Below are 19,316 nucleotides of genomic sequence, written 5' to 3'. Positions count from 1 at the left end.
AATGCTCCTTACTTATTTATGTTAGGATTTTTTCCTTATTCCAAAACTGCACATTTAAGCCTAAGAGAGTAATCTCTAAATACCTATAAGATTTTTATCTCCTCCATAAGCAACTCAAGGACATTCAACAATAGAGTGATACAGGCCACATTTCTTCCTTTGAACAATACAAGTTACACAGAGGCTCTCCAAGTGTTGAGAACACACTGTCAAACCTATGCCTACAGACAGAATGTAAATAGTATCACTTAGTTCCTATTTTTGTTGATTCTGAGCTTGATGCAAGACTTCTGGTTGCATTAGAAAGGAGATATGTTATCCAAGAAGGTTTCAGGGGGAGTGGGATTAAAAATAAATGCACATCAATGAGATATCTTCTAAGTATAAATACATTGTAGTATTATGGAATGAGCAGGGAAAATAGCTTGGAAACTTTATTCTAAAATTTTTAGTTGTTTTTAAAGGTTGTGAATAGCAATATTGTTATCACTTTCAGATTATTTAACAATAGTAACCACCCTGTTGCTAAGAAAGTGTGAGGATCCTTCCTACTTATTTAACAAAGACCCTCTTTTATTGCAGTGTATAGACCAGTACTTTTATTTTAATAATATATATTACGTAATGTAATACTGGCATATTCTGTAATGGTGTACATTTTCTTTATAAGCCAGCTCATTTTCTACTCTTTATTAGCTGTTATTTCTGGCTTTCCAACCTATCTAACCCTTATGTAAATCAGTCCTACTGCCAAAAGTCTTCTTTAATTAAGTCGTACTACTATAGCTTAACTCAAGGGCAACAGGCAAATAATATTCTCTTCTCAGTCATTTGTTCACTGAGGAAGAAAAGAATGAAGAAGAAAACCCCTATAAATATTTATTAGATACCAGCTTTTTTGAACAGCTCTATTTTGAGCCAATCATTGGGAATGCCACAGATCTGACACTAATCTAATAACTGGCAAATTTTTTAAACAGTAAAAATCTCCTGTTGCAGTAGGTTGTGCTAAACAATGATGATACTGAAACTTGCCAGCAGTAAAACACTGAGACATCATTTTGTTTTCATGTTACAGAGATCATTTCTTCCTTTTGGTTACTTCAAGCTCATAAAACAAACAAACAAACAAAAAACCAAAAAAACCCAAACAAACCCCAACCATCTAAATTTCTAAAAGGAAACAAAAAATTAAGGTCTAGATTACTTACTCAAGTGTGAAAAGCTAAAAAGCAGAGAGCTGTCCCTCTAACTCAGCCATGTCAGCACTTTGCAGGCCCTGCTTTATTCCAGACAGCAGGTAGGAAACAAAGATTGGTATGGATAAAAAACATCTACAGAAGGCCTCAGAGTTACATGTCAAATATATAGATGTGTATGTTGTCAGGCCTATTAGCACACTGTTAGCCCTGATTGTCTCTGTCCACAGCCCCTCCTGGGGCTCCCCCCACCTGCCCACAGCCCAGGACACCATGTCAGCCCTCCAGAGCTATCCAACCCAGCCTCAACGATGCTGCAGCAGGGATGGTCTCCAGCTCCCTACAGCCTTGCCCAGCCACACCATGGATCCTGCTGAACCAGGCCCACCCACAGGTCTACATCCTGGTCTGGTGATCCCCACTGCCAAGGAGGTGCCCAATGACTAGGGCTGCCTCAGTGCCCTCTGGCTGCCCTGTTCCTGGCTGGGGCACTGTGATGGGCTCTGGCTTCCAAAGCCTGTCCTGCCACCCCCATAGGGACCCCCACAGTGCGCCAGCCCACAGGGAGTTTTGGCCTTCAGAGTGACCCAATGTATGTTTTTGCAACTGTAGAAATCAGAACAATCTTTCTGTACTTGGCTAATCCTACCCCTGACATCTCTTACCCTGGTTCCTCTAAGAACATAGTGTTTGTTTGAATTTGTAAAAGTGAATCTGTAAATTTTGGTAGGATGGCCAACTGGGACATCATGATCATAGAAATTGCAACCTTTGTACAGTATGATGTAGTGTATATATCACACCACTTCCTAGAATTTCCTCCATATCTCTGATGGACAGCATATTCCTTCTTAATGAATGACAGGACATAATAGACATGGTTTAATGAGTGATAGTTATATTAATATTGAAACTCAATGTCTGAAATCTTTGTCAGTGAGGAAAGTAACTCATTTGACCAGCCATGTTGCCACACTCAGACACCTGGAAAGGTTTGGAGTGGGGATGGTTTGCATCTGCCTCACTCAGCAGAGTGAATACTTCAACCACCACCCCATACATCATCATCCCTAAAATTCATGAGGATGCATGTCTTTGCCACACACTGTATTTTGCTCGATAGGTAAAATTTGTCCCAGACTGGAAATTCAGCTCCAAATCCTAGTTTCTGTCTGACACTGGTGGCACAACATTGGCCCTCTGAGCTAAGGGACCAGTAGGACATTAATCCTCACTGTGTGCATAGGGCAAGGTAGTACTTACACCTTTCACATGTACTAAAAACACAGTTCCTGTCAAGGTCATGTTAGCTCTAAATATTAAAAATGAAGTTGTTCTGGGCATGGACCATCTTAAATAAGTATTATTAACTGTGAGATGTTATTTTACATTAAGAAAGTGCCTCGATACCTCAAGTTGCATCAGGGGACGTTTAGATTGGATATTAAGAAAAATTTCTTCAGTGAAAGTGCTATCAGGCATTGGAACAGGCTGCCCAGTGAAGTGGTTGAGTCACAGTCCCTGGAGGTATTTAAAAGACTTGTAGATGTGGTCCTTAAAGACATGATTTAGTGGTGGACTTGGCAGTATTAGGTTTACGGTTGGACTCAATGATCTTAGAGGTCTTTGCCAACCTAAATGATTCTATGATTCAATAAGAACACTTATTTTACTGGAGGGAATATATTTCAGCTCACACTTAGCTTTTCTTTTTGTTGTATAAGATTATCTCAGACCCTTATCTACTCAATTTACTACACTACTATTGCTCAATTTACTATAAAGTCCCTACTTTTTCAGTGACAGAAAATTGAATCCTAAAACTAAAAGGCCAGAAGCAATTAAACATTTGCTAAAGTGGAGGTGGACATTTTGAGAAAATGCTCAAACAAAGCACCTAAGTATTTGACTGTACTTACAGGAGCCACATTCAGAGGGAAGATAAATAAATAAAAAAAAGATGGTTGTTCTTTCAACAGGAAGTACTCCTACAGCCATCATTGCTAAAGGACATTTTTGATGCAAGAATCTTATGTGCTTTAATGGGCCACTTTGATGAATAATTGGCAGAGAGATTCAAGGACTTTACAAATATACAAACCTCAACAGGCCCAGAAAATAATTCAAAATAGATGTAGACTGAGAGAAGGTTAGGAAGGAATATTACATATGCTTGTCATGTTCTTGCTCTAATACAAGTATCCATCAGTGTGCATCCATCTAGATTCATCATGGGAGACAGGATAATGGAGTAAGTTTTTAGCCATACAAAATCAATATGGCTATTCTCATTTTCTTAACAACTAAATGCTGACTTCTCTAAGTTATCTGGGAGACGATAGTACTAAATTTCTTGTACTCAGTCACAGGATTTCTGTGAATGATAAAAGCATGTATGCAATGCTGTCCTCTATTCAATAAAGGAAAAAAAAAAAAAGAAAAAGAAAACATACGGGGTGCCTGTTACTCTACTGAGAAAGGCTATAAAAGTTATTGTTACTACTTACTGGAAAACTAAAAGCTATTAAACAAAATAAAAACAAGGCAAGTGGCATTAAATAAATTAATCTATTCAAATTATTGGATTTAGGACCTGTTTAAAATAACACTTTGATTAAGAACATATAGCTCATTACTTGCAAATAAAAAAACCATCCCTCATCACTAGTAATGTCCATGATCTAATGACTGACATGTAAAGTAATATGATTATATACATAATTTAATTCCCTAAATTAAACACATGAATGTACTCTCCTGAAAGAAGAGGGATATGGTGTAGTTGAGAACGGTCGGTGTTAGGTTAATGGTTGGACTAGATGATCTTCAAGGTCTTTTCCAACATAGATGATTCTGTGATTCCGTGATTGTGTTCACAGAATTATGAGAGACCTTCCAAAACAGGCAGCTATATCAAGGTACTGAAAAAAAAAAAAAAGTCTTTAAAGAAATACCTTTGTTACTGATATGATATGTTATTGATTTAATATAGATTAGTATTAATTTGTTTAATTTTAATAAGAATATAGAATTATAAGAGATATTTAGTAGAAATCATGTGCTGCATTTGCACTCTATATAGGAACCGAGGCTACTACGAACTCCCCTGTATAGCCCTGTACCAAGGTCGAAAGAATTGGTCAGAATCACCTAGTAGGAACATTTAGAACTATAGATAACAGGCTTAAGATTCAAGATAATTTGGATATAGCATTTACTTCTAAGGTATTTAATAACCTGAAAGGATGCAGAGAAATGTCAGAATCCAGATTAATGGGAAAATGGGGAAATTGGCTGAAGTAACATGTAAGTTTAAGCCAAGAAACAATGTCCTCAAGCAACAGGTAATTCCGACAGGGGGAGATCACAACCACCGACTCATTAACCACCAACTCACATTACACCCCAGACCCATTCTGGACTCTACTGTGCAGAATCGAAAATAAGAGGAGAGTATGATAATGATTTCCAGGAATTGTTATGTTTATGCATGAATACTTAATAAATATGTATGAATAAGTTCTATATAAGATGCATGATTTTGGTGCATGGTGTGCGTTGTTGGTGAAAGCATTCACCCGCACACCCGGCCGTCAATAAAGAAGTGTCTGCTTATCTGCATCAAATTGGTGTTGATAAGTTTTATTCCGAGATTCCACTGGCTGAAGCGTGCGGGATGGGCACCCAGCTGGGTCCTCACACAGCTTACTTTCATAACTTCATTGTTTACACAGAAGTCTGATACAAGGTTTTATGGTTGCACAGTGTTAGAGCTGACCTTGAACCCGGGTAACCAAAGCTGAAATGAACATGTTAACTTTGCATTTTATTGCAAATAATTATTATATGGGTAGAAATGCATAACATATATAAATATGTGATAATTAAAGTATTTGAAAGAACATATTTTTAACATTTTCTAATCTGAGTTATTTAAGTTTCAAAATCAAAAGAAAAAGTGCCATCTGGACCCTTAAACAGTTAATTTTCCAGATAAAATATGGCTCTGCAGATGAACTGGTCTGATTTATACTAGTTCCATTCTTGCAATTTTCCATGACAGTGGTTCACAAACTTTATTTTTCCCTAATTCCTCATGGCCACATGGCTTATCTATAATTTTATCTTTATTTTGTGAATTATTTTCCCATTTCTTCTCCTTAATAATACAATACATTTCATATTTTACTGGGAATTAAACTAATATTTTATTTGTTTGCAATCTTGTACAGACTTGTCTGAGGGAAAACTATTTTGTTCTCTTGTGGGTTAATTATTTGTGAAAGACTAAAGAGTAAGGCAAGTATGTCCCAAATTGACCTAGCTAAATGCACAAAGAACTTCCCAAGAGAGTAGATATTTGAGCTGTTAGAGTATCTGTCACTGGTGCTTGGTTTTTGGGAACCTACTGCCCACGGCAATTAGCCCCAGGGTTTGATTTCTTCTTCTAACAAGGCGTATTAAGGTTAAATGCTGCACTGTTTACAACTTCTATTAAAGTCACTATTGTCTTCAGACATCTTTGAGATTGGTTGCAAACTGCACTCAACTATAAACTTGTGCTAACACTGTCAAATTGTCTGAATGTTTCTTTGAGAAGTTAATAGTCTTGTCATTTGATATACTTCCACACCACTTGTTAGCTCATTACTTAAATGCTTGAGAGCATTCTACCCAGAAGAACTTAAGAAATAAGCACAGGTATCTTTCAAGTTCCAAATCTACATTAACTTTTTATTTAAGGTTATTAACAAAGAGGAATAGGGGAAAATGGCTGCTTCTAGTTACATCTGTGACTATTAAGTGCTGAAGGACCGAATAATTTTTCTAATTTACATGGAATCTTAATATTGAATATGATTGGCAAAAAGTAAAAATACTAGCTTATTTCATTGTGAAAAAACATGAAATTAATTAAAACTGCAGTGAAGGCATTTTTGTATTTTAATTTTTTAATAAAATAATATTTTTTCCCATTTTTATTGGTTTTATAATTATATTAAATATTTAAAAAGGCATCCTTCTTAAAGGACGAACTCAAAATATCTGTGTCTTGCATTATGTCTCCTTTATTGCAACAGCAATTATGGTTATAATTTTAGTATATTATAATTGAAATTTTCATCTAAGGAGATATAAAGAGATGACATTTTCTAAAAATTACATCAATTTGAAGGCAGAATGAAACACAATCAAAACAACTTCATGAAATATTACTAACTGAAACAACTAAGCCCATAACAGAGAAATAGCTTATTATAGTCTCACACAACTTTTATTTAATGTAATTACATTAATTTCAGTAATTTTACTATTGACTCACTTGCTATTTGTATCTTATAGATTCTGCTAGCATAATGCTATTACTAATTTAGAGCCTTATCAACAAAATTTATTATTAATAAGAAGCTATTAAAAATTACAGTCTAAGCAGAAAATGAACATGGCAATGCAAACTAATATGTAAAAAACTTTAGAAAGGCATTATACCATGGAAATCATTCTTTAAGAGAAAGGAAGGGAACATTGTTAGGAAGTTTCATATCCTGTTGAGAATCACAAGCCTTTATTTCTTTTATATATTTGTAACATTTAAAGATTTTCTGCTTCTTCCAACTTTTTCTTCTCTATTTAAGTGAATGGTTTCAAGAAAATCTGTGAGTACCTAAAATTCTACGAAACATAAATTTTCAAACAGCTCATTTAACTCTTTTTGCTGTTAGATGTCATTCATTTTTGCTTTATTATGCAGAAAAATATGTTTGGGGAATTTTAAACAGTTTATCAAAATTTGAAATGCTACTAATTGTGCACAAGTACTCCCCCAGAAAGAAGAAGCATAAAAACTCTACAGAGAGTTAAAAAAACCCCATACTCATGCAAGCTATGATACAGGAGGTATAAAATAACAATATATATCATATTATTTGGTGATATATCAAAACCTATTTTTACAAAAGATTAATTAGACTTCCATGGCATCATTTCAAATATTCTGCTTTCTAAGTAAGCCAAAGTAGGGATAAAGAGAATTCTATCAGCAGTTGTTCAAATAAATTCATTTTCTTGGATAAAATATAAATCTTCAAGATCATTCATCTATGAAGTTTTTCCCAGTTTCTATGATTAGCCCTATATAAATTAAATTTATTTTATTTCAGGGTTATAAAATTTCAGTAATAATGCAGAAAATTAAAGTGAATCATTATATTTTGACTAACAATATATTAATAAGCCTTTTAAAATGATGAAAATAGGAGGTCAGGTCCCACCAATATAAAATACTTTCAGAGAAACACCAGATGTTGCAGTAAGGTGTATAGTTAAGGAAAAGTTGGAATTTTTTCCATTGGGCTAGTGCTCATGAAAACCAACATCATGGTAGTGGCATTACTCTCTTGCAGATACACTCTTTCCGATGAGACCTAAAATTTAAATCCCACTGCTAATGCTAATGTTAGGGAGGTTTTTAAAGAATGATAAAAAAGTTATCTTCTTTCAAATTCAAATCCATTCTGCTTTCATATTATTCATTAAAAGTCTCCAGGTTATAAAACAAGATAATCTTCCTGGCTGAAAGACCTTTATGGTGTTCTGTGTGCTGTTAATACTTGTGTTTATCCTCTCAGAAGTGCTGTGTTACAGTAGTGGAGAATTCTCACTATTTGTGCTCACACACATTTCTTCTCTTATATTACTTTTAAAAATCCTGGGTATGTCAAAATCTTTGCCATAGCTGAAGAAGCTACAATCCTTTCATAGTAGAGTGGCACATAGAGCTTTTACGATGATATAGTACAATAATAGCCATATGCTAGTGTCTCTATACCAACAAATCCATCACTTCTCTGGTCAGCCAGCTTTGAGGAAGAAAGAAATAAATCAACAGCTCAGATTCCTTCTTGACTTTTATTAACTTAGGTAGATGAACAGAAGACCTTTGATAACAAAAGTTTATAACTATTGTGGGATGTACATTATGCATTTAATTGGCTTTTTCCATTGTAAAAATACACATACAAATAGGCTATGCTCATGAATAAAAACTGTTATATCATTGTATATTTAAAACAGTTACTAGTTTGTGCTTGAACATCACAGATGATCTCAAAGTAAATTCACTTAAGGTATTCTGATAAAATGTTATGCTTACAATTTCATATTGACAAACTAATAATTAAGGTATTACATGTATTTACTTTATGATTTATTAAAAGGAAAAAAAGAAAAATAATTACGTCTTTTGAGAAATATACAAACTTATGTTTTGGTGTCCATGAATTCCATGTGAATAAAATAATATTTCAAATTCAGAATTAATGCTATTAAAATTGCTTATTTAAAATGTCAGCTTTGCATCATTAACTAATCATACTAACAATACCAATGAAAATAGATGTGTTTAGTGAGCAATGTTCTTCATATCTGCACATTAAATTGACATAAATATCATGTCCCTGAGGGCAATAATGGGCTTGACTGTACCTGCCCAGCTCCCAGGGCTTCTCCCCACCCCTGCCTTTGACCCAGGACCCCATTTCAGCCCAGCCACAGCAGCTGTTGCCCTGAGGCCTGCCCTGCTCGCTGGCTGAGAGGAGCACAGCAGCCCTGGCCTGGGGGAAGGCGCTTCCCTCCCTTCATTCTCACAATAAATTTCATAAAGAACAGTCATGGAAACTATAGTACTGAACTAAAAATGTATAAAAGTGTAATATATATCTCTCATACTTTTTTCCCTATTAACTTTGGAAGTTATGTATAGTTTCTAATACACTTCCATGAATTCATTCAAATGTTTTGTTTTCTATGTAAGTCAAAGCAATGATCACACACTCATAAACAAAAGGAGATGCTGAAAGCTGTACAAGAACAAAGCAAGTATTTGTTGGACCTGTTTTTGAGGCGTTGTTGATGAGGCACAAATACTACATTTTACCTTTAAAACTCATGTTGTGTATGCAAATATGGAAGTTCAAAATTTTAAATCATTATAGTTTGTAGGATCTAGAATTGTTAAGGTATTATTTATAACTTACACTCGTAAAATTGAAATACTACCAGTATGACTTCACTTGTACTACTGCTTAGAGATGCATCAATCTAGGTTTTGCAGAAGCATTTTCATACAAGTCAGATATGATCTACAACTGTTTAGCACTACAGAGGCGTTTGGGCAAGAGGAGAAAATTCGCAGTTTAGACTGCTGGAAACTGAAACTTTTCAGGATCAAGTTGCAATTTAAGTCATTCAAGAGAATTTGTGTTTATGCTACAGTACCTTCCTAAATTAAGATGCAAGCAAACTAAAAAGAAAAGAAAGCCTGAGAGACAAGGCAGTTGAGAAAGTAACATACACATCATGATTCAGACACAGGAGTAAAATGAAGATTCCTGAAATAATATTTTTTTTTCCCAGAAGCCTTAAAAAAAATGTAGTCAAAAGATGTAACTGTTTTGAACCAATACATCTCACGAGAACATTTAAAACATGGAAGCATTTACAGTTAATATTGTTTCACTTCCTAGAGATCAACTGAATTTTCAGTACAGCAAATATTCCCTTGCCCCACACTTCAGGCAAGTGTCATAATTTCAAGGCTTAATTAAATTTTTAATCTATCTTCTTTCTGAATAAATATTTAAATGTGTTATCCAATATGCAATAAGAAAAGACAGTAAACTCTTTCACAGAATTCCATACACCTGAATTCTTGGAGTATGCCCTACAGTACAGATCCCAGTCTCCACTCTAGTGAAAATTCAAATGATAATATAGAAAGCACTCATGAAATAGCATTGACATAAAAAAAATGATGACAAAGCTGTTTCTTACAAAATATTGTATTCATCTGAAGCTGTCCACCCCACTGGGACCGCAACTTTCATTCCATGGTGTTAGATGAAATCTAGCAGATGTTAAATGTGTCAAAATCTACTACTAAACAATCAGCTACACCTTAATTTTATGAAGTTTGTCTTATTTTGTCCCCAACATTCACTGGCTCTACCAAGCAACAAACAAAATTATCTTAGGAAAAATTAAACTGTACTGAGGCATCTTCTGTGTTTTGAACAAGGTTCATTGTATTTCTATTGACACCAGTTAGTGTTTAAAGATTTTAGGAGGATGTGAAAAAAGCTCATAAAATCACAATCATTATAGTCTGGGGGAAAGTTGTGTGTTCTTCAAGCAGAGCACTACCTTTCTGTCTTTCAATGTTGGGTTTGTATTTTTATCTCATACTACTTATAGAAGGCCTATTACTTTACTGAGGAGGAGATGGAAATAGAATGTACAGCCAAGGGACCTACAAGTGCCACTTTACTAGGCATACACCATTCAACCAGGAACACTAAAGGGATTAAGAAGGCAGCTTTGTATTGTCTCAGAGGTACAGTAACATAAGCATCACACTGGATTGTATGACAGTTACTATGGTAACTATTGCTTCTTTTCCTACCACTAAACCACACATTTGCTGGCAGAACAAACCAAGTAATTCAAAAACATGTGAGACAAAGGTTATCATGGACTCCTTTCAGTCTGACAATGCTTTCAATTTTCTAAATTTAAAGATTGTCTACTTTGAATGCTTAAACCTCTAAACTAGGTTATTTTAAGGCCTTGTGTGCAAAAGAATTAGATCAGATTCTTTTGGGAGACTTCATGCAAAAAAGAGTAGAGGCACTTCCTAAGAAGAGTGCCATGAACAAGTTAGAAAAATGAACAAGATAGTAGGACATAAAGGAGTGACAGAATATTGCAAGACAAAGATCTTGATAAAATTATCCTAATCTAATAAGGATATCTAATAATCCTTAAGTAGAACAGAAATATATGAACACTGTTAAGTGGCAGAGATGGAAGTTAAGGGAGTACTGGTTCAAAGATTTAGTCATAGTTGTTACAATGCACATGTCTGAGGTGACAATTAGGAATTAGACACAAATTCCACCTAAATGGAGCAATCATCTGACTGGGTTAAAGATATCAAGTCACACAGAAATAACAACAACAACAACAATATCCTAGTTAAGTAAGCATATTGTGCTTATAGTGTATATGCAATAATGAGGGACAGGGAAGGAATGATACAAAAAAGAAAGAGACAGGAGGATAGAAGCACATTTTTTGAGAGTCGTAATTTAACAAACAACTTGAAACAGTGAGAATCCTGTTTGCCTGACTTGGCAAACTGCTTCCACTCCAAGCATTCAATTTCATCACTGAAAATTGGTAAGTTCCTGACCACAACTACAACTGTCTGGAAGGAAAGTAGAGGTAGGACTTAGAAGGTAAGAAATACTTACATTTTAAAACAAATAAAAACATCTTTTGTTTCTTTTTCAGATATATTGATTCTTCCCCCCAGAAAATGTTTTCTTTAAAAGACTCTAAGTTTCAATGAATTTTCATCAAATATTTAGAGAAGTGAAGAAAAAACACAGGTACTCCACCTTAACTGATTTTTTTTTTTTTTTTTTTTTTTTAATAGCTTGTCTTAGGACAGAATTTATATGTCTTGGTGGAGAAGCATATAGACTGTTTATTCATATTATGATAGCAAGGCTTCTTTATTCTAACTATGTAAATTACACATTCTTGCACTATAACATTGCAGCAATATAAGCTTTATATATATCCAGAACCCGTATCAATAAGAATAAAATAATTTTAAGCTGAGTATAACAAGATTCATCTTTTAAAAAGTTTCTACTAAATTCCATTCTCTAGGCAAAATTAAGTGCATTTGAAGCATCCCTCAGCTGGCACTAGCTTGTCTCTAGAAGGGTTAGCATGGCACTATAGCTAGGCTGATAGGTCCCACCTGTCAGTCAGCCAGCATATCTTCCTGCTGGAGAGGCGAATAAAAAAAATTAAAATAACTAATAACATTCTGTGCAAAGATCTTCAGGATCTGCATCATGTGTGTATGTGGCAGTTTAGAGGGGAAATTAGTTTGAATGGAAAAGGAAGGAATGAAGCCAACAGAATGTGCAAAACTTAAGTCATTTATCTCTTTTGAAATGCCTGTGGCAGTCCTCCACGAACTTCTCCAACACGAGTTCTTACCACAGGGTACAGTTCTTCACAAACTGCTCCAGTATGGGTCCCTTCATGGGGTGCCATCTTTCAGGAACAGACTGCTCCAGCATGGATCCTCCAGAGGGTCACAAGTCCTGCCGGCAAACCTGATCCAGAGTGAGCTCCTCTCTCCACAGGGCCACAGGTCCTGCCAGGAGCCTGCTCTAGCGTGTGCTTCCCACGGGGTCACAACTTCCTTTGGGCATCCACCTGCTCTGGTGTGGGGTCCTCCCTGGGCTGCAGGTGGAGATCTGCTCCACCGTTCCCCTCCATGGGTGCAGGGCACAGCTGCCTCACCATGGGCTGCACCACGGGCTGCAGGGGAATCTCTGCTCTGATGCCTGGAGCGCCTCCTCCCCCACCATATTCACTGACCTTCGTGCCTTCAGAGTGGTTTCTCTCACATATTATCACTCCCATCTCCTTCTGTAATTGCTGTTGTGCAGTTGTTTTTCCCCCTTCTTAAATAAGTTATCCCAGAAGCAGTACCACCATTGCTGATGGGCTCGACCTTGACCAGCGGAGGGTCCATCTTGGACCCAGCTGTCCTTGGCTCTGTTGGACACAGGGGAAGCTTCTAGTAGCTTCTCACAGAAGCCACCCCTGTAGCCCACTGCCAAAACCTTGCCATGCGAACCCAATACAGCCTGCCAACCGTGCAAAAAAACTGTACAACTTTCTGCTAAACCAGACCTCTAAATGCAAAACCCAGCCTTGAAGAATGCTCTATGTATTGATGGAACTTAATGAAGGAACAAAGTCCTAAAATGAAAGATGGATTACACAAAGTCAGCAGAAATAGCATTTCTATTTTATTTCACCACTGTTTATATTACCAGATATGAGAACAGAGATTAATGATCACATATGCATGGAATATGAATGGACATTGAAGATTTGATTAGCATGTGTGTTAAAAACAAATGTATTTCATGTATTTGAATGTTAGAATAATTTATTAATTTTATTCTTGAAGGCTGTATCTGAGCCATGCCTTAAAAACTACAGACACCGTTTAAAGCATTCTCCATATACACAAAAGGGGAGGGGGAAAAATAAAAAGAAATTTAAAAAAAACAAACAAACAAACAAAAACAAAAAAACAAAAAACCCCAGAAGGAAAATTGAAAGGTAATAAGTCAAAGAACTACCAATATTCTTTTCTTTACCTTTGTGGTGGTTTAGCCCCTGCCGGGGTCTGAGACCACGCGGCCGCTACCCCTCCCCCACAAAGGGAGTGAAATACAAAGCCTCAAGACTGAAATAAGGAAAGGTTTAATACAACAGAGCAACAGCAACACAACAAACAATAACAATAACAATAACAGTAATAGTGATAGCAATGAACAGAGCAAAATAGCCACCAAATACAGCAGTTTGAAGCACGATGTACAAAACCACGAGTGCACCGCGCTCCCGCGCCAGGAAAATGTGACCTGCCAGGATGTGACGTCCCCATGGTATCTGAATAACCCAGCTAGAGCTCCCCCCCACTGCTGGGGAAACTTAACCCTATCCTGGTTAAACCAGGACAACCTTGTGGAATTTTTTTCTTCTTGAAGAATATTGATAATGAATCTCCTTTCATTTCTGAAAGTAAATCTGTAGCTTAAAAAAAAAAAAAAAAACAAAAAAAAACAAAAAAAAACCACCAAAAACCAAAACCAGTCCAATTACTTTTTTCAGGAAAATTCTGAAGAATATTCAAGGCACAGGAAAGCAAATGGTTATTCAAAATATTAATCATGATGAACCTTTACGAAGGGGTACTTCTACAACAGCAGTTTAGAAATTTGAATCTAATTATAGTTACTGATCATAATTCAATTTTGTCTTTTACTTCTTTTCCTCAGAACTTCCACTTTCCTTTCTTTTTTGTTGAGAAATACATATTTTAATTAAACTTGTAATCAGGAAAACTTTCATAAACATAGATACAACGTTAGGTAAGAAAGAAATTTTTATCCCACACAATTTGGTACAAAAGACTGCCTAATTTGGAATATGAAAGGGAATTTCTCTTCAGCCAAGATAAGTGAACTAACTACAGAACTATCATACTAGCATATACAATTTCAAAAAGGAGAAATCAAAGTGTTCAATGCCAGAGTTCAAATCACTTTCCCGCTATGTGTTCTGCCTACCTGACTGCCTGCTCTGAGGAGGGATTGTCTGGGGGTGTTTCTCAGTCTTTCATTCACACACTTTTTTTGGTGAACATTTTCATCATTTCACTCTGATGAACAAGACAAGTTGAGGTCCTAGAAAATTCCATGGGAAGGAAAAATGATTTTTCAAGCCTCTTTTAGTTTTAGCATTCCTTAGAGCTCCCTTTTCAGTTGCAAAATTGCTTAGTCAGCACAGGTCCAGTAACCTTAGAGCTAACATCTAAATTACAAAGAAGATCTTTTAAAACTGTTTACTGTTCAGAGCACATTTCCAACATTTGGAAAATTGTAATTTCAATTACAACAGAACATATTTACACATGTAACTCTGCAAGACTGCTATTTAAAGAATGCTTAGGATTCTGAAAGAGACCAATTACAATTTTATTAGAAATTACTTAAGCAATCTGAACTAAACAGAATCTGGACATGAAAATAGAGAAGAACCAGGGTTAGAATAAAACTATTTTATGATAAATGGAGCTTTCTAATTGAAAAGATATCCATGAAGCAATATTTAAGCCCAGCTAGCTTCTCTACTTCAAACAAAGAGGTTCAGTCAGGTAATGTCGGGTATTTTCATAGCTGTGATTTTTGTTGATCTCACAGTTGTCTCTTTTTAATCATTATTCTGACTGAAAAAAAATAATAATGTTTACTTTTTTCTTTCAAAATAAAGTTGCAAGCATGGTCAGTAGTGCCCTTAGATCTATGAATTATTTAATATGAGCTACGTACATGTTCTAATCTTTTTGGTACTTCATTCACTTTAAATGCAAGTTCCAAATTTAGTAAGTTAAATTTTACGTTTTAAATGTAAGTTTCAAATGCTCACATACCAGTATCCTTCCTCCATTTTTCATGTTTTATTTAAAACTGGTATCACATATATAGTTCACACCTGAGTTTTTGCACTGAAGGTGCAAAAGTGAAAAACATCTCTTACAAAGTGCAATCTCTGGCCATGAAGGGTGTATTGCTTCTATATGCTTATGGCATATCCAGAAAATAACAAAATCCTCTTACTTCTTAGTAGATGCTACATTTTGCCTTTTTCTCATATTAGAATCATCTTCCAACATAATTTAAACAGACTTTCTTGAGATTTCTGATCTGAACTTAATTTTATTTTCTGTCACAAGACTCAAGATAGAGGTCTGTGGTCATCTGTTTTTTTCATAGTAATCAGCAGATACTCACTGAATAAGATCATTAACCAGCAAGATTTTCTCAACAAATTGTTCATGTGTATATGATTAAAATAACTTCCCTAGCTATTATACTTTTAAATTTGAATGAAAACTTTTGAAGATTTAAGATGATTTTTTCAAAACTGACCAATATCTTGGAATACTATAAATAAATTGCAGTCTGTTAAAACCTCAGTGGAACAATGATGTCTGGATAACACTGCCAATGTTAATGGCATTCTATTATCCATCTTTCTTAATTAGGAGGAACAGCTTTTGTTAGAAAGCCCAGCTGGAACTCAGCTTGGGATTTTATTTTTTTTCCTTCAGTGGAGAAACAAATTATTAAATTTCTCACAGTTAGAGTTGTCTGACAGGACAGATTCAGAACTTTTTGAAATGTTGACTATTTTGAAGTCAAAGAAAAATTTCCTACTGTTTTGAAATTTGGACTTTCTGACAGCAAAAGTGACATTAAAGAGTAACCATTTTGATTATCCACCTTTCAAAAGTTTGACTGATGTTCAAGGCCCTCCATAATCTTTTTTCCACTGAGAAACTACATTTTCCAACCTCTATGAAGTTTAATGAAAGCCGTGCTGCTTTTAAAAAATAATTGACTCTAGTCTGCCACTATTAACACCTCAGAAGAAAAGTAATATAACCTGCTTGTTTTGGGAACAGTATTATTTTTGCTTGTTTTGAGATCTGCCCTGTTGTCAGTACATTTTTAATGATAGGGAAAAGAAACTTTTGAGGTTGGATGAAGGAATGCTTCAGGGGATGACTAATTGAATAAACAGCATCTTCTTCTTGTGCTCCACATCTCCTGCTACTGTGAGAAATGCAATTCCTTAGTAGAAGACAGCCCCAACATTTTCTTACATGAAAATTGCAAGGCTCGGCCAGGATCCCCCACTAACCACCATTCTTTATCAAAAGCTCAAAATCATTGTTGACTTTAATTAGTTGCTAAGATATATCTGAAAATCACACAGAACGTCTAGTTGTATGTCCCTGTTTAGGTATCTTTAAATACTTTTAACTCTTCCTCCTTGATATTTTGGTGTATATAGATCATAGAATCATAGAATGGTTTGGGTTGGAAGGGACCTTAAAGATCGTCTAGTTCCAACCCCCCTGCTATGGCAGGGACATCTCCCACTAGATCAGGTTGCTCAAGGCTCCATCCAACCTGGCTCTGAACACTTCCAGAGATTGAGCATCCACAACCTCCTTGGGCAACCTGTTCCAGTGCCTCACCACCCTCACAGTAAAAAACTTCTTCCTTATATTTAATCTAAACCTCCCCTCCCTCAGCTTCCACCCATTACCCCTCATCCTATCATTACAGTCCCTTGTAAAAAGTCCCTCCCCAGCCTTCTTGTAGGCACCCTTCAGGTACTGGAAGGCCACTATGAAGTCATAGATGAAGAACATTAGTGCAATCAATAAAGCACAACCAATATAATTGAGAATGTACTAAAGAATTACTAAGTGAGAGTTGAGTCTTTATGCCTCATTAGGAAAATCAACAATGTCTACTCTATATTCAGCTAAGTCAGAGATGTAACGCAAATGTCCTGACTGACAGGGAAAAAGAGGTAGGATTCAAGGGTTAAAATCTTGGTAAGAAGCCACAACACCCTGCTCTAGCTCAGTTATGAATAACACAGACAATGAATGTCTGAAGACCTAAGGCACTGTCTTTCCCTAAGGCCTAATTTTGGTTTAGGAACCTTATTTGCTTTGATAATATAAGCCTCAAGATTTGCATGTACAGAAGTGGGGATAATAGCATTTCTCTGCCTCAGAGGATTAGCATGAAGATAAATACTCAGAAACTAAGGTAAGGGAAGACACCTAAGTTTTTCAAGATAGATTTTTTTCTGATGAATGAAGACCTTGCTTGTTCTTTGTTCTTGAATTCTTTGTAACAAGCATCCTTTTTGCTATCCTATCCCTATTTGCATGTATAATAAAGTTCTTTCCATTTGTTTTCTCATGTCTTCTGCAACGAATGAGACAAGGGTGCTGCCAGTACCCTGTCAATAGCTTATAGCTTACGTACAAGGAGGGAGGGAAATGTAGGTTATATGGACAATAATAAAACTTTTCCTCCTTCATTCAAAGTTCTTTATTTTAGCCTTTACAATAAGTTTTTAAAGTTTTAGTTCCATGCAATTATGTTACCATATAGGTAATTATCATAGATAACTCACAGTTAACTTGCCAATGTGGATATTAAGGATACTCTCCAAATTTCACTTTGTTAATATAACTGAGGCTTCATTTTTGCCTATAACTGATTCATTTAATGAAGGGTTTCAAAAGCTTTTATTTTCTTTGAAAGCACATATTTGAAAATATTATGTTTGCAAAAGAAATTAGATTTAAAAATTATTATGTCCCTACCTATAAAATTATGAAAAGCAAGTGATTTGAGCAGGAAACGTGTCCTTCAAATAATGATCCTATTGCCTCTTAATATGGGAGATAGCACGTAGGTGTGCAAGTAGCCTGCATCACACTGTCTACAGGGGGTTGAGCATTACCTGCATGGTTAGATGATCATCGTTTATATAACACAGTGGACTGGTCAACTTAGTCTTCAGCTGGATAAGTATTTGCTCTTATGCATTATTCACCAGGTCAAATGAAATTTTAAATAAAGTTATATTTCTTAAAAACCTCCTGTTGTAGAACCTGAAATAATTTTTGTAAAGACAAGAAGGTTTACAAAAAGGAAGCTTCTTTAAATCAAGATTTATTTTTCACTCATTGGGAAGTTGAGAAAAAGAGCAGAAAGGAAGAACTGGGAGACAATAAGTAAGAAAAACAACTAAACCATTTATTTCATAGAATCATAGAATAGCCCTGGTTGGAATAGAACTTGAAAGATCCTCTGGTCCAACCTTTCATGGGAAATGGAGCCTAAATGAGATTATCTAGCACCTTGTCCTGTTGCATCTTGAAAGCCTCCAGTGATGGGGATTCTACCACATCCCCGAAGAGATTGTTTCAGCAACTGTTCTCACTGTAAAGAATTTCTTTCTTATACCAAGATGAAACCTCTCCCAGTACCACTTGTACCCATTGCCCCTTGTCTTCTCCATGTGGCGCCTTGTGAAAAGAGAGCCTTCATGCTCTTTGCAGCCACCCTTGAAGTACTGGAATACTGTGATGAGGTCCCCCCTGAGTCCTCTCTTCTCCAGCGAGAAAAGACATAGTGCCTTCAGTCTTACCTCATACAGCAGGTTCTTCAGCCCTTTGATCATCTTCGTGGCCCTCCTTTGGACCATCTCCAGTCTGTCCTTGTCTTTTTTGAACTGTGGCGACCAGAACTGAACACAGTGTTTCAGGCACAGCCTGACGAGTGCTGAGTAGAGTGGGTTGATCACATCTCTATCTCTGTTGTTAGTGCCTCTGCAGATTCAGCCCAGGATCCAATTTGCCTTTGTTGCTTCAGCGATGTACTGCTGACTTATCTTCAGCTTGCCGTCTACCAAGATCGCCAGGTCGCTTTCAGCAAGTCTGGTCCCTAGCCACACAGGTCTTAGCCTGTACTGGGCAATTTGGTTATGTCATCCCTTTGGATCATTCTTTCATTTCATGTCGGACTTTATTATAGCCCCCTTTTCTTCAATCAGTATAGTGGTTTTAAAATTTAAAAA

The sequence above is a fragment of the Strix uralensis genome, chromosome 2 (assembly GCF_047716275.1).
Source record: "Strix uralensis isolate ZFMK-TIS-50842 chromosome 2, bStrUra1, whole genome shotgun sequence".
Classification (NCBI taxonomy): domain Eukaryota; kingdom Metazoa; phylum Chordata; class Aves; order Strigiformes; family Strigidae; genus Strix; species Strix uralensis.
Note: the sequence above shows the minus strand (reverse complement) of the source record.